The 20700-nt window shown below is 39.5% G+C and overlaps 1 protein-coding gene across 6 annotated transcripts in view; it reads right to left on the minus strand.

Annotated features, from left to right (window-relative positions):
* The window catches only part of Rbm12b (RNA binding motif protein 12B), a 476951-nt gene that overhangs the window by 314989 nt on the left and 141262 nt on the right, over positions 1–20700 (minus strand). For all 6 annotated transcript variants that reach the window (XR_015442821.1, XR_015442822.1, XR_015442810.1 and 3 more), the window contains one exon: positions 17869–18028. The gene's annotated coding sequence lies outside the window, so the exon portion shown is untranslated. The remainder of the gene's footprint in view (positions 1–17868; positions 18029–20700) is intronic.

Consider the following 20700-nt stretch of genomic DNA (forward strand, 5'->3'; position numbering starts at 1 on the left):
CATAAATCAATTATTGGATCAGCACATACTTCAAATTTTTGTGGAAGTTTTGCTTTCATTGAATAAGATGAGTATTCATCATTGTCTTTTCTCTATTCAAAGTGCTCATTAGCCTAGCAACAGCTCATTTACTACATAAGGATACAGAGAGCATATTACCCCCAGTTCAAGAAATTCAATGAGAATTTACTTATAAGAATGGAGGTATCTGAGGACCAATTTTTGTAAATGTAGATTTGGTTCAATCCAACAAATAACCATTAAGTTTCTACCCTGTGAGAACCACTGTTCTGGACCTCTTAGGGGACAAGCTGCATTCCCTATGCAAAAACAAATTTTCTCAATCATGCAATGAAGGGTTCTTTATATATCAAAGTTGGCAGGAAATAGAGGGCTAAAATTGTTTTAAACTGTTGTTGGCAGTAAGCTTCTGTCTGTGTTAATTACACTCTATGTTTGATGCTCATCATTCAGTCAACAGTTAACGCATTGTAGCCTTTCTATGATTGACTAAATACCAAATTGCTATGTACAGCTTTCTGGATTTCTGAGTTTACTGAATTTATATCATTTCAAACTTGATGATCTAATAATTTGGGTTTTTTTCTAACCCTAAATCCTTCAATAAATAACTAGTCAATGAAAATATTGGACATAAATACAGACACACTAAAGAGGGAGAACTTAGAAGTTAAGATCACTTAAGAAAATATTTGAGTAAATCCTCCTCACTTTAAAAGGGTAGATTACTTATTAAAGAGAAAATCTGAGCAGGGGCATGTTGGCACATACCGGTAATTCTATCATTTTGTAGGAAGACTGAAGCAGTAGGATCACAAGGTTGAGCCCAGCCCAGGCAACTTAGCAACTTAGCAAATCTTGTCTCAAAGTTAAAATTAAAAATAGGCTAGGGCTGGGCCAGGGGTTTAGCTTAGTGGTTCTGCCATCTGCCTTGCAAGCACAAGGTCCTGAATTTGATTCCTGGTACCAAAAAAAAAAAAAAGAAGCTAAGGCTATAACTTAGTGAAAAGCCCTTGGGTTCATTTTCTAGTACTATGATAAAAAAAGGAGAGAGAAACTACACCACATTTTAGTATTGTCTACTTATACATAATTGTGTAATACCTAGACATCATCAAAAAGATTAATAGAATTTAGGTAGTATATATGAATATAAATGCTTATTATGTACTGTGTATTTATTATGGGGATGAGAGAGCTATTAAAAATAATTAAAATCAAAGACTATAATGAACAGAAATAAAATAGAAAATATGTATATTATGATCTTAGCTTTAATGTTCAGTGTTCAATTCCCAAAATATACATTAAAATAGCTATTTTAGCAGGAAAGAGAGAAGCCAGCACCCACCAGGCTGCTTATATTAACTGGCATGTTGGGATCATCTTGTTCTGGTTTAAAGGGACCAAATTTGTGCATTTTTTCTCAGCTCTGTGCTCAATTACTTACTGTGAGTAGCTTGAAATAGGCCACACTGAGAGTAGTTACACCACAGAAATTGGCAAAGATATAACCAGTGCTTTTTATTTAAATAGGAGAACTCCTTGGTAAATATTTACCAAAATCCCATTGCATATATAAATACATAAATACATATGTGTATATATATACATTCATTTATGTATAATATGTACAACATATATAAGTGCAAATATATAAAAATATTATACATATATGAGTATAAAGTATTAATTATATAATGTATGATATATGTAACTAATATACATATATAAATGTCCATGTATATAAACATATATGCACACATATATACACAGATAACATATGGTAAGGAATAAATGTTGTTAACTTTCTGCAATTATAACAAATACCCGAGATAATCAACATGCAAAGAAGAGAAAAAGTTTTTTGGGCTCTCTGTTTTTGGGGTTTCAATCTATGGTCAATTGGCCTCATTGTTGTAGGCCTCTAGCAGCACACAATGGCAGGGACCATGTCACAGAGGAAAAGTGCTCACCTCATGGCCAAGGGAAGGAGAGGGTGGCAGCAGAGGCCAGGTCCTACTCTCCCTTTCAAGAGAACCCCTCCAATTACCTAAAGACTTCCCCGACTATCTAGAATCTATAAAGAACATTTAAAAATCAGACCTCCCAAATTTAAAGACCCAATCCAAAAATGAGCATCTGAAATGAACAGACATTTCTCACACAAAGAAGTAGAAATAGCTGAAAAACACATGAAAAAAGGTTCAATATCACTGTTCATTCAAGAGATGCAAATGAAAACAACACTGAGATTCCACCTCACCCCAAAAAGAATGGCTGCTGTCATGAAATCAACCAATAACAAACGCTGGCGAGGCTGTGGGAAAAGAGGAACCCTGCTCCACTGCTGGTGGGAATATAGACTGGTGCAAGCACTGTGGAAATCAGCATGGAGATACCTCAAAGCTCTAGGGCTAGAGGTCTCATATCACCCAGCTATTTCCCTACTGGGTATCTTCCCAAAAGAATTAAAAGAAACATACCACAGTGATATATGTGCACCCATGTTTATAGCAGCACAGCTTGTAATAGCTAAAGGTTGGAAACAACCCAAGTGCCCATCACCTGGAAACTGGATAAAGAAGATGTGGTTTTTTTAATACAATGGAGTACTACTCAGCCATAAAGAATGAGAAACTAGAGACATTTATAGCTAAACAGATGCAAATTGAGGTGATACTCTTAACTGAAATAAATAAAAAACACATGCATAAATTCTGAATAGTTTCTCTAGCATGAGAAACTGAAAGTATAAATAAGGATTAAAATGATTAAAATGAATAATTGATTATTTGAAATAGGAAGAAAAGGTACAAAAGTGTAGGGGTGGTGGGAAGGGAAGGGGAAAGGAAAGGAGGGAAAGGAAAAATTATGAAAAAGAAAAAAAATGAAAACAAAGTTTATGTAAATATGTAAGGGTGGAGGGGGTGAAGGGCACACAGGTAATGGGGAAAAAATAAGAACCAAGATACATCATGTACAGGTACAAGCAACCAATGATAAATCTAAATATACTGTATACCTAAAATGTACCAATAAAAGAATTTAAGCAAAAAAAAAAAAAAACAGACTTCCAGATGACTTAAAGTAATCCCAAAGGGAAATGAGATGGAACAATCTGTTAAAAATAGATCTATATAGACTCAGAGGAGGAGGATTCCAGGGCGCCATACTAGTGATCCCAGCACAGAGGATGTGAGCTGCATGGGCACCAGCAGCATCTCTCCTCCCCTCGCCCTCCGACTGAAATGAAAAGACACATAAACAAGCCTCAAAACCAGACTTCCAGAATACCTAAAGTAACCCCAAAGGGAAATGAGATGGAACACTGACAATCAACCACCTGGACTCCCTGAACTGGCAAAAAAAGAGGATCTGGAAAAAAAGAAATCAGAAATAATTTTGCACATAACAGCAGAGATTGTCCCATAGCGCAAGACATGATTAATAAATCTAGAGAGGAAACAGATAAAAAAAATACAGGAGCTGAGGAACATGATGGAATCCCAACATAGGAAATAAATGGAATCCATAAAACAGATGCAAACAGATTTCCAGGAGATTAAAAACTCCACTGAAAGTCTACGCAGCAGAATGAGCCAATGTGAGGAAAAAATTTCAGATATAGAAGGTAAGATTGCAATTAGTGACCAGGAAAAGAAAAAATGCTTTAAAATAGTAATGGACCACAGAGAAACCAATCCAGCAGCTGCTAGACGATGCAAAGAAGAATAACATAAGACTGATCACAGTCAATGAAGAAACAGGAGAGAGTGCAGATGACATTTAAAAAACCTGTTCACGGAAGTGATGGCAGAAAACTTCCCAAACAGGGGAAAAGAACTTGACATACAGATAAGTGAGGCATATAGGAATCCAGCTAGCCTTAATCAAAACAAATCTACACACAGGCATATAATAGTTAGGATTCCAGAAAAAAAACAGAAGAACAAAATTCTACAAGCAGTAAGAAAAAAGAAACAAATCACATACAAAGGAAAGCCCTTCAGAATCACAGCAGACTTTTCAAGGCACGAAGAGTTTGGAGTGACGTATTTCAACCCCTAAAGGAAAGCAGCCTCCAACCCAGATTGATGTACCCTGCAAAACTATCTTTCAAAATTGATGGAGAAATAAGATACTTGCATAACAAAGAGCACATTAGGAACTTCATGAATACCAAACCAGCACTCCAAAAAATTTTAGACAATATCCTAGGAAAAGACAATGAGGATCACAACCCCAGGAAGCCCAGAAGAATGAACCCATCTGGCATGACAAGAAATTAAATGTAAAGGGGGAGAACCCAACAAAAAGAAAAAGTCATGGCAATGACAAGTCAATACATTTCAGTTATAACCAACAATGTTAATGGTCTCAATTCACCAATCAAAAGAAATAGACTGGGAGAATGGGTCAAGAAGCAAGATCCAACAATATGCTGCATACAAGAAACACACTTAATTCAAAAAGAAACTCATAGACTGAAAGTGTGACAGAAACCCAAAAAAAAAGCAGGAGTAGCCATGCTCTTTGCAGATCAAGTGGATATCAAACCAACATTGATTAAGGAAGACAAAGAAGGATACTACATACTTGTAAAGGGAACAATCCAACAGGAAGAGATGACAATCATAAATATATGCACCAAACACTAGTACACCCAACAGTATAAAACAAATATTAACAGACATGAAAAATCAAATAAGCACTAATACAATAGTAGTAGGGAACCTCAATACCCCACTGTCACAGATAGATTGACTAGACAAAAAATAAGCAACAAAATACTAGAACTCAATAAAACTCTTGAACAAATGAACTTAACAGATGTTTACAAAGTGTTCCACCCCACAAAATCAGAACACACATTCTTTTTAGCTGCACACAAGTCATTCTCCAAAATAGAACACATACTTGCTCATAGAATGTGTTTAAGTAGGTGCAAAGGCATTGAAGTTATCCCCCTGTATAATATCAGACCATAGTGGGATGAAATTGGAGATCCACAGCAAAAGAAGCCACAAGAATTTAGGAAACACACGAAAATTGAACAACACACTTCTGAATAACCAGTGGGTCACAGAGGAAATAAAAGAAGAAATCAGACAGTTCCTAAAATTAAATGACAATGACAATACAACATATCAGAATCTATGGGACACAATGAAAGCAGTCTTATGAGGGAAATTCATAGTACAGAATACTCATATTAGGAAAACAGACCAAGCCCAATTAAAGAACCTGATGCTGAACCTCAAGTTTCTAGAAAAAGAAAAGCAGGACAAACTCAAAGATCATACAAAGGAGGAAATTGCAATGATCAGTGCAGAAATCAATGCAATGGAGACTAAGAGAATGATACAAAACTTCAACGAAACCAAGAGTTGGTTCTTCAAAAGAATAAACAAAATTGACAAACCCTTAGCCAACCTTATCAGAAAAAGGAAAGAAAAGGCCCAAATCCATGCAATTAGGAATGAAAAGGGTGAAATTACAATGGACCCAGCAGAAATTGAGAGGATCGTCAATACCTACTTTGAGAAGTTATACGCCAATAAGGTGAAAAACACAGAAGAAATGGACAGATTCCTAGATACATATGAATTACCAAAGTTGAACAAAGAAGACCTAAAAATTCTAAACAACCCAATATCAATCAATGAAATTGAAAAAGTAATTAAAAACTTACCAACTAGGAAAAGCCCAGGTCCTGATGGCTTCACTGACAAATTCTACAAGACATTTAGAGAGGAACTGCTGCCACTACTGTTTAAACTCTTCAATGAAATTGAAAGGGAAGCAATACTCCCAAATTCATTCCTGGAAGCAAGCATCACCTTGATCCCCAAAGCAGAGAAAGACCCAACCAAAAAGGAGAACTATAGGCCAATCTCACTAATGAACACAGATAAAAAAAATCCTTAATAAGATACTGGTAAACAGAATGCAGAAGATCATCCAGAAGATCATATACCCTGATCAAGTGGGATTCATCCCAGGGATGCAGGGATGGTTCAACATACATAAATCAATCAATGTAATACACTATATCAATAGAGCCAAGGACAAAAACCATATGATTATCTCCATAGACGCAGAAAAAGCATTTGACAAAATCCAACATGCATTTATGATAAAAACCCTACAAAAAATTGGAATAGATGGTCTCTACCTCAAACTGATAGAAGCCATCTATGAAAAACCAACAGCCAATATCATACTAAATGGTCAAAAATTTACATCCTTCACGCGAAAATCAAGAACAAGAAAAGGATGTCCACTATCCCCACTCTTGTTCAATATAGTTTTGGAAACATTAGCCACAGCAATTAAGACAAGAGAAAGAAATAAAAGGAATAAAGATAGGAAACAAAGAAATCAAATTGTCATTATCTGCCGATGACATGATACTGTATATAGAAGACCCCAAGAATGCCACCAAATGTCTTCTAGACTTAATAACCAAATTTAGTAGACTAGCTGGATACAAGGTCAACACACAAATATCAATAGCTTTCCTCTACACGAACAACAGATTCACTGAGAGGGAAATAGGGCAAACAATTCCTTTCACAATTGCATCCAAAAAACTGAAATACTTGGGAATCAACCTAACCAAAAGAAATCAAAGACCTCTTCTCTGAAAACTATAGCACTCTGAAAAGAGAGATTGAAGATGGTAACAGAAAGTGAAAATACATCCCCTGCTCCTGGGTAGGAAGGATTAATAGAGTGAAAATGGCCATACTTCCAAAACTGCTATATAGATTCAATGCAATCCCAATTGAAATCCCAGCAGCATACTTCACGGACCTTGAGAAAACAATCCAAAACTTCATTTGGAACAAGAAGAGACCTAGAGTAGCAAAAGTAATTCTAAGCAACAGAGACATCACAAGGAGTATCACAAATCCCAACTTGAAACTACACTACAAAGCTACTGTGATAAAAAGAGCATGGAACTGGCAAAGAAACAGACCCGAGGACCAGTGGAACAGATTAGAAGATGGAGAAACAACTCCAGACACACTCAGCCATCTCATCTTCGATAAAGGAGCCAAACAACCTCACTGGAGGAAAGATAGCCTCTTTAATAAATGGTGCTGGACAAAGTGGGTTTCAACTTGTCAAAGATTAAAACTAGACCTATATCTCTCACCATGCACTCAACTAAAACGAAATGGATTAAGGATCTAAATATTAAAATAGAAACTCTGAATCAGCTGGAACAGAGGTGAGGTAGAACTCTTGAAAATATTGGTGTAGGAAAAGATTTTATGAACAAAACCTCAGTTGCCCGTGAACTAGCACAAACCATCAATAAGTGGGATCTCTTCTTATTAAAAAGCTTCTGCACAGCAAGAGAAACCACCAGCAGTGTGAAGAGACAACCTACAATGTGCGAAAAAATTTTCACTTGCTGTCCCTCAGACAAATGTCTACTATCTAGAATCCATAAAGAACTTTAAAAAATCAGACCTCTCAAATTTAAAGACCCAATCTAAAAATGGGCACCTGAAATGGACAGACATTTCTCAGACAAAGAAATAAAATGGCAAATAAACATATGAAAAAATGTTCAACATCACCGGTCATTCGAGAGATGCAAATGAAAACAACACTGAGATTCCACCTCACCCCAGAAGGAATGGCTGCTATCATGAAATCAACCAATAACAAATGCTGGCGGAGCTGTGGGGAAAGAGGAAGCTTGCCCCACTGCTGGTGGGAGTGTAGACAGGTACAACCACTGTGGAAATCAGTATGGAGATACCTCAAAGATCTAGGACTGGAATTCCCATTTGACCCAGCTATTCCCCTGCTGGGTGTCTTCCCCAAAGAATTAAAAGAATCATACCACAGTGATATATGTGCACCCATGTTCATAGCAGCATAATTTGTAATAGCTAAAACTTAGAAGCAGCCCAATTGCCCCTCAACTGGAGAGTGGATAAAGAAAATGTGGTTTTTGTATAAAATGGAGTACTACTCAGGCATAAAAAATGAGAAATTAGAGGCATTTATAGGTAAATGGATGCACATTGAGGGGATACTCTTAAGTGAAAAAAATAGGACCCACATATAAATACCGAATAGTTTCTGTAGTGTGAGAAACTGAAAGTGTAAATAAGGACTAAAAGGTATAATAGGTCATGTGAAATAGGAAGAAAATGGGCAAAGGGGAAGGGGAAGTGGGAGGAGTAGGGGAAAGGAAAGAAGGGAATGGAATTAATATGAGCAAATGAAAAAATGGAAACAAAGTCTTTGTAAATAGGGAGGGATGGAGGGATTGAAGGGAGGGCAGGGGAATGCGGAAAAAATAGGAACCAAGAGAGATTATGTAAAGGTGCAAATTTCCAATGATGAATGTCATTATATTGTATACCTAAAATGTACCAATAAAATTAATTTTTAAAAAAGAGTAGAAAAGAGGACAGTGATCTACTTAAGTGTTAAGGAAGGAATAATACTTTTCCATGGGAATATTAGGGGAGAAAATGAAGACATGGGTCTTGAAAGATGAACAGGAATTTGCCAAATGTAGAAGCCAAGATAGGAAGACAAAGGAAGAGCAGGAAAGCTCAGATGTCCAACACTGCTGAAAAGTCGACAAGCAGGATGAGAGAATGATGTTTGTGTTGGGGGACTGAGAATAACAGAGGATGAGGGAAGAAACGTATTCTAAACTCACATTGGAAAGCATGATAAATAAGTCAGCTTTTTCCATCTCCAATGCCACTGTTCTCATCTGAATGATTATGGTTTTCCTCTCCAACCATTCTTCTCCATACTACAGTCTTGTTCTTCCTCGGAATAAAACTAATGGGCAGCTCCTTCTTGCACTTGATGCAGGGTCCATGTGCCCTGTATGGCTTCAAGGCCCTTCTGTTTTCCAGCCTGTCCAGCCCATCTAACAACTCTCCTCTGTACTCTTCCAGGGACACCAGTCCTGGGAAAATCCAGCAGCAGCATCAGAGTGGTTTCTCAATGCCCAAGAGTGGGTAGCATTTCTCTGTCTTTCCCTCTTTGGCCGGAAATCTTCACCTTAATCTTCAGGTCTCAGTTGTGACATCTTCTCTCTGCTGACATATCTGACTTCCCTGCTTCACCCTGATCCGTCTCCATCCCATGATACTCTGACCATAGTCCTAGCCCAGTACTTATCATCCTGATTGCAGTTGCCAGCTTCCTTGTCGTCCCTCTGAATGCTAGGATCCTTGAAAACAGAAACTATTTTTATTCAACTTTATGTCCCCAGTACCTAGCATAGACTCTGGCATGTAGTGCAGTCTCAAAAAGAAAAAAAAAAACTTGACTGGATAAATCTTTAATAGTGAAATATTAGGCACAGAGATAGGTATCTGGGGAGATATTTTGATGAAGTATCCTCATAGCAACAATGTAGAAGACTCCCAGTCTGAAACTATTAATCCAGTTCACACAGCCTACTTCACTGTTGCAAGGGACACAGAATACAGTTTTAAGACACCCCTACTAACACATAATGTAAGCCTCAAGTGAGGCTTCTGAGAATACACAAGAGGAACACCAGCTGAATCCCCAGAATACTTTGAGCTGTCCCACAGACTGTGGTTGGTTCTGCACAGTGGATGCTCCATGGAAAGTGCTCCAGAAGTAGGATCTGAACCTCCATATTTCTGGAAATATTTATCAAGAAATGAGAGGGGAAAGAGAACAACTCTGGGCCACCTGACCAAGCAGCTTCTTGTCGAGAAGAGTAGCTATGTCTAGTGGCCTGTCTCCACCCACTGTGCCAGTTCCCTACCAAGCCACCTTAGGGAGTCAGGAGAGAGCCACTAAAGCCACCAATTGGCAAAATCTGTTTAACCACCTGTGACACTACAATATGCTGAAAGTAGTCAGTGCACAAAACTGTCCCAGCCATTCCCCTTCTAGAGCGCCAAGGTCAAGATTGTAGTTTAACATTAGGCAACACTGTCCACAAGCATGGAGATTCATCTTTCCCAGCACAAACTAGGGATAAAAATGCTTCAAGTGTCCTCTTAATGCATATAGCTACCCTCCCAAGTGGTCTAAACATAGTTTCAATTATGTATTGCTGCATAATGAATCATCCTAAATATTAGTGGCTTACAACAGCAATGATTACTTTATTATCTCTCAGAGTTTCTCTAGATTATCATTTGAGACATCCTTGGCTCCCTGTTTCTGGCTCATGGATTCTCATGAGGTTACAGTCAGATGATGGCAAGATCTGGCACATCTGGGAATGGCCAAGCATCTGGAGGTAGGTGGATGTCTTTTTCCTCAGCAGTCTCAGAGTTTCTCCATGTGGCCTCTGGGCTAGGGCTAGGTTGGGTTTTCTCACAGTATATTACTGATTAGGGATCCAGAGCAAGTATTCCAGTGATCTGTGCAAAGCTGCACCATCTTTTATGATCTAGCTTCAGAAATCACATAATATCCAAAAAATAAAAAAAAATCATATAATATCATAATGGCCATAGACATGAGCCCACCCAGATGCACAAAGAGCATATGGGAGGGAAAATATTGCTGCAGCCATGTTTGAAATATACGGAATGCCAAAGGCACCAAGAAGGTGCTGATCCAAAAAGATGCCTTGCTTCCGCAAGCCATGGGACCCGACATCCACCATTCAGTTCCCATCAGTTCCTACTCTCACACAGTTGAAGTCCTATGGAAAAAGGGTACAGAATATGCTTCCAATATGCCAGCAAGTGCCAGGAGGCAAGGAAAAGATTTTGACTCTCCTTAACCAACATAGTAAGATTTGTTTGTGTGTGAAAGAAAGCTCCAGGATATTGTGGAAAGAGAGTTGAAAAAGACAAAAGTAAGGTTGGAAAATCAAGTAGGATGATGTTCATCATCTTTTGCCTCTATTGTAAGTAAACCCATTTAAAGATGAGAAACACAATAGTAGCTACCTTAAGAAGTAATTACAGGTAAGTTAATGTAGGTAAAGGACTAGGTACAGTATTTGGCACATAATGCTTTACATTCACACACAGATATGCACACAGTTGTTTTTATCATGCTCTTATGCTTATTAATGTCTATGTGAGATGATAGTGACCTAAACTAAAGAAATGAATAGATTTTAAATATTTATAATATGGGTAGGGTGCAAAAGAGGGGGAAATAAAAAATGACTACTATAATTTGATTTCAAGTTGGGCAGTAATGGGTAAGAAACACAGAATGATAGCTCTCTTAGCTTCAGATTCAAGCATAAACATTCCCCAGGGCTTGCTTTCAAGATGCTCAGTTGTAAAAGCTTCGGGAAGCTGTCAAGTTTCTCAACTGCTCTAAGCTTTAGTTCTTCATCTGTGAAAAGGAGATAACAATAAAGTGTAAATGTGCACTTAATTCATGCAAATTTGATTCTATGATCTCAGCAAAAGAATATGCATGAGAGGAAAAAAAACATAATTTAAATCATTCCACCCAATCAATGAGCAGAACTCTAGAATGAATATGATAAAAAGGGGCAGAATCTTTTATTACCTCAGTTTACTAGGTGTCCTACATTGAGTTTGATTACAGTGGTTAGTTTTTTGTGCACTTTTTTACATTTGATACTTCCTTAAATAATATCCAATTCAACTGGGACCAGACACTGATTGGGATCAAAACGCCATTGAACCAAGGAATTACAAACAAATGAAACATATATGCTCATACTTTAAGCATTTCTTTAATTTAAAACATATAGATGCAAACTTATTATCCTATGCTTTCAGGTCAAGCCAAGACATTAAAACCTTTTTTATTTCTTTATTTTCCTAGTATTAGTTTTTGCATTGGAGTTCCACATCATATTCTTAGAGTAAACTTTAGTATGTTCCACTTTGCAGTAATAACCCAACTCTGAAGAGGCAAAATTAACAAGGTTCGAAACCTATGAAGGTGAAATAATGGCTCAAATCTTTGTGAGTTTAAAAGACTTTTCCCTCTGTGTTTAGTTTATGATCTATCTCTGGGATTCCATCATAAATTTCCTAAATTACATTCATATCTGCGTACCCCTTGTGCTAGTTCCAGAGGCTTTCCTTGGTTCAAAATCTCTGGATGAGGTTAACTGCTGGATCAATACTATGTTGTCATATATTTCTCTTTGCTTTCTCCCCTCTGGATTTTAATCATAATTCAGACATCCGATGAGCAACTGAACTGCCTAAATTGCTTCCTAAAGAAATCTCAACACTAATCTGACACCATGTCAAATTATCAAACTAATCAGAATACTCAGGAAGTGTCATGGAAGACAACAAATCACATCTTCATGCCACAGCAGAGTCAGAGCAGCTCCTCACTACCAGGCAAAGGGAGAGGCAAATTGTAACAGAAACAAATACAGGCAGGCAGGAATCCAAACTCCTCAGGGCCGAGGTATTCTGGGCTGACAGGAGTCATTAGTGGGCTCCAGGCAGCAAAGAAGCCCTCAGTCCACCTCCACTGTGTGCTTTAGTATTTGTGTCTTTGCCTTCCCACGGTGTTCTCTGGTGTGCCCTTTCTCAGTCCTTCCTCCCTCCTCCTACCTTTTGCCCATAGACTTAACTCCATTCCCCATTCTGATGCTAAACAGAAAAGGACCTTGTAGAAGATCAGTCACCTGTGCAAGTTGTCATCGGACTGCAGCTCTCTATGCTCCCTCTTTTGGGAACCCAGTTAATTGCCAAGCCAAGAGCCTTCCCAAATTTCTTCTGCATCCCCACAACTACCTCCTTAGGCCAAGGCTATCTTCCCCTCCCTACCTTTAAGCAATTGTTTCCTCAGTAGGCTCCCAGCTACCCACTGCTTTCCCACATCATCACACAAGCTAGCTCCAATCTCATTAAGTTAGTTCCTTCCTTCAAAACATTTAGTGGATCCATTCCTTGAAATAAAGTCCCAGTTTTCTAATGAGATATACAAAGCCACTCCCAGTAGGTTTCAAGTAATGCCTAGATTCATCTGCAGCCGCCACCACCACCCCTGCTGCCCAGTATCCTCCCCTGAGCCTCCGTGATGTACCAATGCCCTTTATCTACGTTATTCATGGTATTCATTGCTTTCTGGACTACCCTTATTCCCAGCCTCATGGTGAACTCCTGATTATCTACCTAGATCTAGATTAAATGCATCTTTTCCTAGATTCATTCACTCACTTATGCATTTATTCTCTGAGCCCCAGCCATGTGCCAAGCACTGCCCTAACCCCTGGTGATACAGTGGTCAGCAGAACTGGAATGCAGAGCTCACAGTCCAGTGTGAGACTTGAATGTCAAATGACAGTCACACAAGTAAGCGTAAGTAAGGACTGGAACTACCACAAATCTGAAAAGCCAAAGAAGTGCCTCCACCAATAGGAATCTGCAAAGGTCCTATGGTGGGAAGGAGCCCAGCAAGCAGAAGAGAACAAGGGAAAATCAGGGTAGGGATAGAGGGAGAGCAACAATAAGTAGAGGCTAGACCACATGAGGCCTTGACATCCATGAAAGGGGATTTGTATTTATTTTGAGAACAGGAGAAAATGCTGCAGTTTTCAGTGGAGTGGTGACTAGGTCAGTTTTGCTCTCTGGAGAGATCACTTTAGCTGCACTCTGGACAATGAATGTGGAAGGGCTGAGTCAATCATCACTAAAGAGGGAATTACATTTAGTTCTTTTACTACATGTTATGGTTTACATCTAAAGTGTCCCCCCAGTCTGTCCTATTTTTAAAGATAACTGGATCATGAGAATGCTATACTCAGCAGTGGATTCTTCCATTAATGAGATCAGTAGCTAACTATACTATTAGGACCTGGAGCCTGGTTAGTGGGAGTCCCTGGGGCTGACCTGGAAGGTTGTATCCTTGTCCCTAGCTGAATGGTTTGACTTGGGATTAGAGAAAGATGTTCACATTGCTTCCAGATTCTATAAAAGAAAAAAATTGATATGTACTTAATCATTGTATGCCTGCTATAGCCATGAGTATTTCCTGCTAGGAACAAAAATTATACACTGATTCTTTCTTAATATGGTTATTTAGATGATATCATACTTAACATTCCTAATATTGGGGCCAGGGATTTAGCTCAGTGGTTTTGCTGCCTGCTGCGCAAGCGCAAGGACCCGAGTTCAATCCCTGGTACCAAAAAAAAAAAAAAAATTCCTAAATATCTATGAGTTTGCTGTCATTTGTCTTACGAAAGTATTTTTAACTTGAGAATTTTGTTTTTTGTATGAATACTTCAGTTAATAGAGTTGTCATAACACACACACACATACACAGCAAAAAGAAATATAAAGTGTCTGTGGCAGACTAAGAATGGGAGACATCAAGCAGCATGTGGTGTTATACCTTTTGCAGTACCCCCATTCAGACCATGAGAGTTTGAGTTACTATTTTCCATGGGAAAGAAATTGGAAAGAGAGAGAAGACATTCTTAAGTCTTGATGTTGAGGTACAAGATTCAGGTGTGAGAAAGAAGGGACTGGTGCATAGTTCCAAAGGAAGGGAGCTGCTGCACCCTACCTCACCACCTCATGCCACCCACTGCTCTGCTGCCATTCCAAAGGGGTTTGAGTATGTGAGGAAAGACAGAGAAATCCAACTATGATGAAAGGTTTTGGGTTTTTTTAAACTGAGCAGTAGGAAATTTTCTTTGGACTCTTTTCCACTTCTGACACAACTAAGGACTTGGGGTGGGGGGGCTACCAGGGTATTTTCCAGTGATGTTTGGGAAAGTCAAGAAGCGGAAAGAGAAGAAAGAGGAGATGGAGGAAAAAAAGAAGCGTCATATACTTTTTAGATGCAGTTGGGGAGTGGTAGTCTTTGCAAGAATAAGCCGTCTCGGGAGACGTGAAAGAACCAAGATTCAAGTGGTAGTGTGACCACATAGACATGATGGGTAGCCTTGACACCATCACCAGTCATAAGCCAAGCATGGAGACCTGTGAGTCTCTCATGGGCCCAGAGCAAGGACAAGGTGATGAGAAATCTAAAAGCCTACCAGGGAAGGAATCCCCAGAGAGAGGAGAAGAATGTAGCCACCTGCAGTGTGAGAAAGGGGTTGGTTGTTTCACTGTGTGAGTCCACCAGATGTCGGCTGGAGCAGGACAGATCACAGGATTAACAGCAGAGAAAATGAACGTGACTTCTCTCTGCCTCCAGCATCTTAAGAACAATATTCCCTCCCTCAGCATAATTAACAAGTAGGATCAGAAGAAACCTTGGGTGGGAAAAACAGTTGACATAATTGAATGCTGAACTCTTCAAATTTTGAACTGCTCTGTGTCCATCTTATATATCTTGAACAAGAAACTAGTGGTTTAATTTGAAAATAGTTTGATGATTCAGTGACAGAATTTAAAGTTGGTCTAGAAATAAATTTACTTTTTGGAACAAAATGTGTGACCATGCAGCTAATACCTGTTTACAAGCATATATCACACTCTACAGGATAATGTAGGAGTTTCCTAACACAGAGTTTATCACTTAACCATTATAGAGGTGAGTTAATAAGATGGAAGAATAATAAAAAAGAGTATTTAGAAAATCATTTGATTGAGGATATAAATACAATCTAATGATGGGGTTTAGTTTGCCAAAAAGAACTAAAAGTCATGAGATTAAGAAAGTTAATCCAAGACTTTGAAGCCTGTTTAAAAAAAAAAGAAGTAGGGCTGGGGATTTAGCTCAGTGGTGCTGCACCTGCCTCACAAGCTCAAGGTCCTAAGTTCGATCCCTGGTACCAGGAAAAAAAAAAGTAGCCTTTCCTTATGTGACTACAACCCAATGCAATGAATTGAACTTTTTATTCAAAATCTGAGAGGAAATGTAGTTGATGTATGAGTGTAAGACATCTTCATCTTAACTGACCCCTCAAGATCCAATGTAATTGTTGGCAAAAGTGCCACTTGAGGAATGGCAGTAATCTAACCTGACTGCTACCAAAGCAGACAACTTTACTATCAAACCCATTGGAGCCAACCAGAATTTCTTTCTTTATATATTTTGAGATGATAGCATATATATTAATGTTTTATTCACTTTCCCAGCACTGGAACAAAATATTCAATGCCCACAATTTAAAGGAGGAGAGGTCTAATTTAGTTCATGATTTTCAGGGAATTCAGTCCATGTTCAGCTATCTCCAAGGCAGAAACATCACAGCAGAAAGAAAGCTGCTCACCTCATGGCAGCCAGGAAGCAAAAAGAGAAAGGAGGAACTGGAGACAAGAACACACCCTTCCAGGTCACACCCCAGTGACTCACCTCCTCTGACTAGGTCCCACCTCCCAAAAGCACACTCAAATACGAATTCATTGGTGGGTTAATCTACTAAAGAGTACAGCGCCCCCATAATCCAATCACCTCCAAATACACGAAACCTCTAGGGACATTTTAGATCTAAACCATGACAGTTAACTATACTTAAACTATTCTTTTCAAGGTCACAAAATAAAGATGCAATTCCCCACCCCAGCTTCTAAGATAAAGAGAAAGAAATACACCAAACTCAAAGTCACTTTTACTACAATCTGTGAAAAGTCAGGCTTTGGTTAGTTGTTTTTCTGCCAAAATCCAACTAACTCTCCCCACCATCACCACCACCACCACTTCTTTACTTCCTCCTGTTCTGGCTTCCATGCACTGGAAATCATCTGGGGCTGCATTTCCGCATGAGCACAGGATGGGGGAAGGGTTTAGCTGAGGCATGGAAGAGAGAGAGGAGGCCGACTGTCTGGGGTCACGGTGAAAGCATTCGTAAAGACCAGCATCATCTGCACGCCCTAGCGCTCCTTCTCGGGAATGGTTCCTAAGGGCAGCACTGAAGCAGCAAACAAGAAAGAGGCAGATACCAGATGGGCAGCAGGTGAAACAGATGCAAGGAGACAGGCACCTCCAATATCAGGGTGAAATTGGTCACTTGGATGTTCTTTAAAGAGAGCTAACATGCTTCCTGAAAGGGGCCGTGCAGCTCTCCCAGTGAGAAATACTCCTGAATTGTTATTATTTATCTAGAGCCTCAGGTGTACACTGAGCTCTGTAATAGGTAGCATGTGCCAAAACAAAGAGCAGAGCCCTTGCCCTGAAGAGTTTGCTGTCTAAAGGCACATTTGGGTACAGTTACGCTCCACAAATCGGCAAAGCAGAAAATAAACACAGCACAGACAGACACCAAGGAATACATCTTTGCTGAATGTGTCAGAGCTCTCAGAAAGAGGGGGGCTTTCAGAAGAGTTGTGGGTTTTGTTTCATGTTGTATTGGATTTAAAGAGAATCTGCCATTCATATGGATTGAAAGAGGTCTTAGCAGGCTAAATATACCAAGATGATTTTTAAACAATATCTTCAATGTACAGATCTACATTTGGGTACAAAATAAAAGGACAGGTTGGGGACCAGATACAAATTAATGCCATTAACATGGCACTGCGGTTTGACTCCCCAAACAATAAGCTGGTCTCAAGATGCATAAATGAATAAAGGAGAGTGTCGAGGAGGAAGAAAGGCATTATTTCTTTCAGGGCCATCTCCAAGCGGGTTCTGACTCAGATGTTTCACAGTCTTTATAAGAGCAGGCTCTGGACTCAAACTGACAGCTTAGAGAGCTGCTCCCTGCTGCTTGTTGTATAACCTGGGGAAAGATGGTTTATTCCTCTGTGTTAGTTTCCTCAGAGAAGAAAGAAAGGAAGGACAGAAGGGAGGGAGGAAGGAATGAGTATAATATTTTGCAAACATGCATATAACCTTGGCAATGTATGGTACACAGTGAGCTGTTATTATAGCTGAGCTTCCAGACCCTTCCTGCCACTCTCTCCCTCTTCCGCTGAAATCTTGGTCCTGTGACTAGGTGTCTCTCACCTCTATTCCTGGAGCTTCAGTTCTGATACCCTGCCGCAGTTGCCTTCGGGCTAGGGAGCAAGCCTAGTGTAGTAGCTTCCCAGCTTCTGTGACATGCCCCTAACTGGGTCTTCTTTGTTCTGAATTTTTAGTTGGTGAAAATTCTCCCATATTTGTGCTTCTGCAAAATAAATAGAACCAAGACTGACATTTTACAATGTACATCTTTGATGCCATGTGTTATGATACATTAGCTTCTAGAAGTTTCAAAAACGTTTCTTTTTGACTTTGAGACACTGGGGTAAGTATATTGCAGTGTACTTGGGAAGCTAATGATGCGGGAAACTTTGTAACTCACCTTTCTGGCCTCTGCCTAGGATGGATGTCCCTCTTTATTCTCACAACTCATCCTTCCAGGGTCCAAACAACCATTGCTTGTTGACAGAACCTCTTGGATGTTGCCCCACCCTGTGCTCCAACCACCTGTTGGCACATCGCCTTCCTCTACTAGTGTATTAGACAGGGTTCTCTAGAGAAACATCAATAGGAGCAAAACATAGAGATAGCAATAGACAGATGATAGATGATAGATAGATAGATAGATATGTAATAGATAGATAAATAAATAGAAAGATAGATAGATAATTTTTATAGGAATGGGCTCATACAATTATGGAGACTGAGAAGTCCCACAATCTGCCATATGCAAGCTGGAGAACTAGGAAAGCTGATGGCATGATTTAGTCCAAGACCAAAGGCCTGAGAACCAAGAGGCCTGATAGTGCAAGTTCCAGTCTGAATCCAAAGACATGAGAACCAGGAGCATCGATGTCCAAAGGTGGAAGATGGATGTCCCAGCCCAAGTAGAGAAAGGATTCATCCTGACATTTTGTTTTGTTTAGGTTCCCAAGAGATCAGATGATGCCTACTGATTATTTACTGATCTTTACTGATGCCTACTGATCTCTACTCAGCCTACTGATTCAGATGCTCATCTCTTCCAAAAATCACCTTCAGAGACACATCTAGAAATAAGGTAATATCAGCTATCTGGGCATCCCATGGCTTAGACAAATTGGCCCATAAAATTTACCACCCCAGATGGGCTCTGTCTTGGTCTACTCTGCCTGGACAGGGTCCGCAATCCCACTCTCTTTTAGTCCTGGTGCAAACTGAGCCTTCAGAGAGGTTGAGTCTGCCAAGACCTGCCATAGGCCATCTGTGCTAACAGCTCCCAAGTTGCCCAACTTTGGCAAGGCAATACCCAAAGCCCCACCTCTCTCGCACACACTTGTCTGACTGAGGGAGGGAGTGTGCCCCAGCAAGACATTTGCTCTCTTCAAATCTTGGATCACACCATTCCTTCCAATATGTTATTACTGCTTTTTGGCTACTGCAATGAGAACACTATCAACAGGCGCCAGGCATCAACTCCAGTTTCTCATTGGATGCTACATGTTGATTCTATTGCTGTTAAAGGTCATTTGTTTTGACTAAAGACTATCATAATCACTTCCTCTGATTGGTATTTGCTATTTCTCCCAGTGATTGCTTGTGCCATTGTAGCCTGCTCAAAGTCCTATCATCATTACCTAGTCACGCATTCGACATGCTATTTAACTCCTTTCCCGTTATTGAGTGACTTTTTATTTGGCCTTTTCTGAAAATCATCTTCTTAGAATATACAATCTGGAAAAATAAAGTGTAAAACATGGCTTTAAATGTACAAGAAAAGCCGGGTCTGTAATCCCACCACTCAGGAGGCTGAGGCAGGAGTATCGACACGAGTTTGAGGCCATCCTGGGCTCCATAGTGAGTTCAGGGAAAGCCTGAACTACAAAGTGAGACCTCGTCTCAAAAAAAAAACAGGAAAGAAAGAAAGAAAGAAAGAAAGAAAGAAAGAGAAAGAAACTTTTCATCACCTCAAATTAGACCCAATTTTCCCACTTTGTCACCACCTTCACAGGAGCTGGCACACTGTTCAGAAGCTGTCCATGTTTCTTCTAACCATGCCAGGAGAGGAGAGGGGAGGAGAGGAGAAGGGAGGGGAGAGAGAAAGGGAGGGGAGAGGATGGGAGAGGAGGAGAGGAGAAGAGAGGAGAGGAGAGGAGAGGAGAGGAGAGGAGAGACCCAATGCATTAGATAGATTTGGCTGGATTGATGTCATTGCTCATTAAGAAAACAGGCAATCTGCTTCTTGTTCTCATTGGAGAAAATAAATCAGCACAGAGCCCATCCAAATAGCGTGTAGCAAATGATCAATGTTATCTGAGGGAGAAGATGATTGATCCTTTATTTCTTACACACTCTCATGCATAATTCATAAAATCCAGGATGTCCTCAGCTTGCCTCGGGACTTCACAATGATGCACCACATTACCATGCAGAACACTCATTCTGAATCACTAGCAACAGTCTCAATATCCCTGAGCAAGTGGGAGCCAGGAACGCTTCAGAATTCAAGAGTCCCTGATAGCAGAATGATGGATTCTTGAATCCCTTCCAGGCCTTTTTACAAGCACATTCATGACTCATGGAAAGTTTCAAAGAGACTTCATATCTCAATATTCTCTAATGGAAAACAAAATTGATGATATAGTCTTCTTTCAAAATATCAGCGAAATGATGTTTTTAAAATGGGACTCTTTCAAGGAACCAAAAACAAAGGATATGTTTAATGAGGAAAAAGAACTGGATACTTTTCATTGCAGTGATTACCCTTCAGAGACCAAGGATAGTGATTTTAGAGAAAACTGGTTTCTCAAATATTGTATCTTAAACTGGGACTATTTTGTAATGCTCCTTACTTACTAAATAGTGTTAGTCATGATGGTGATGATGATGATAATGATA

The sequence above is a fragment of the Heterocephalus glaber genome, unplaced genomic scaffold (assembly GCF_053883595.1).
Source record: "Heterocephalus glaber isolate CG9 unplaced genomic scaffold, H.glaber_assembly_v1.0 deba00001555, whole genome shotgun sequence".
Classification (NCBI taxonomy): domain Eukaryota; kingdom Metazoa; phylum Chordata; class Mammalia; order Rodentia; family Bathyergidae; genus Heterocephalus; species Heterocephalus glaber.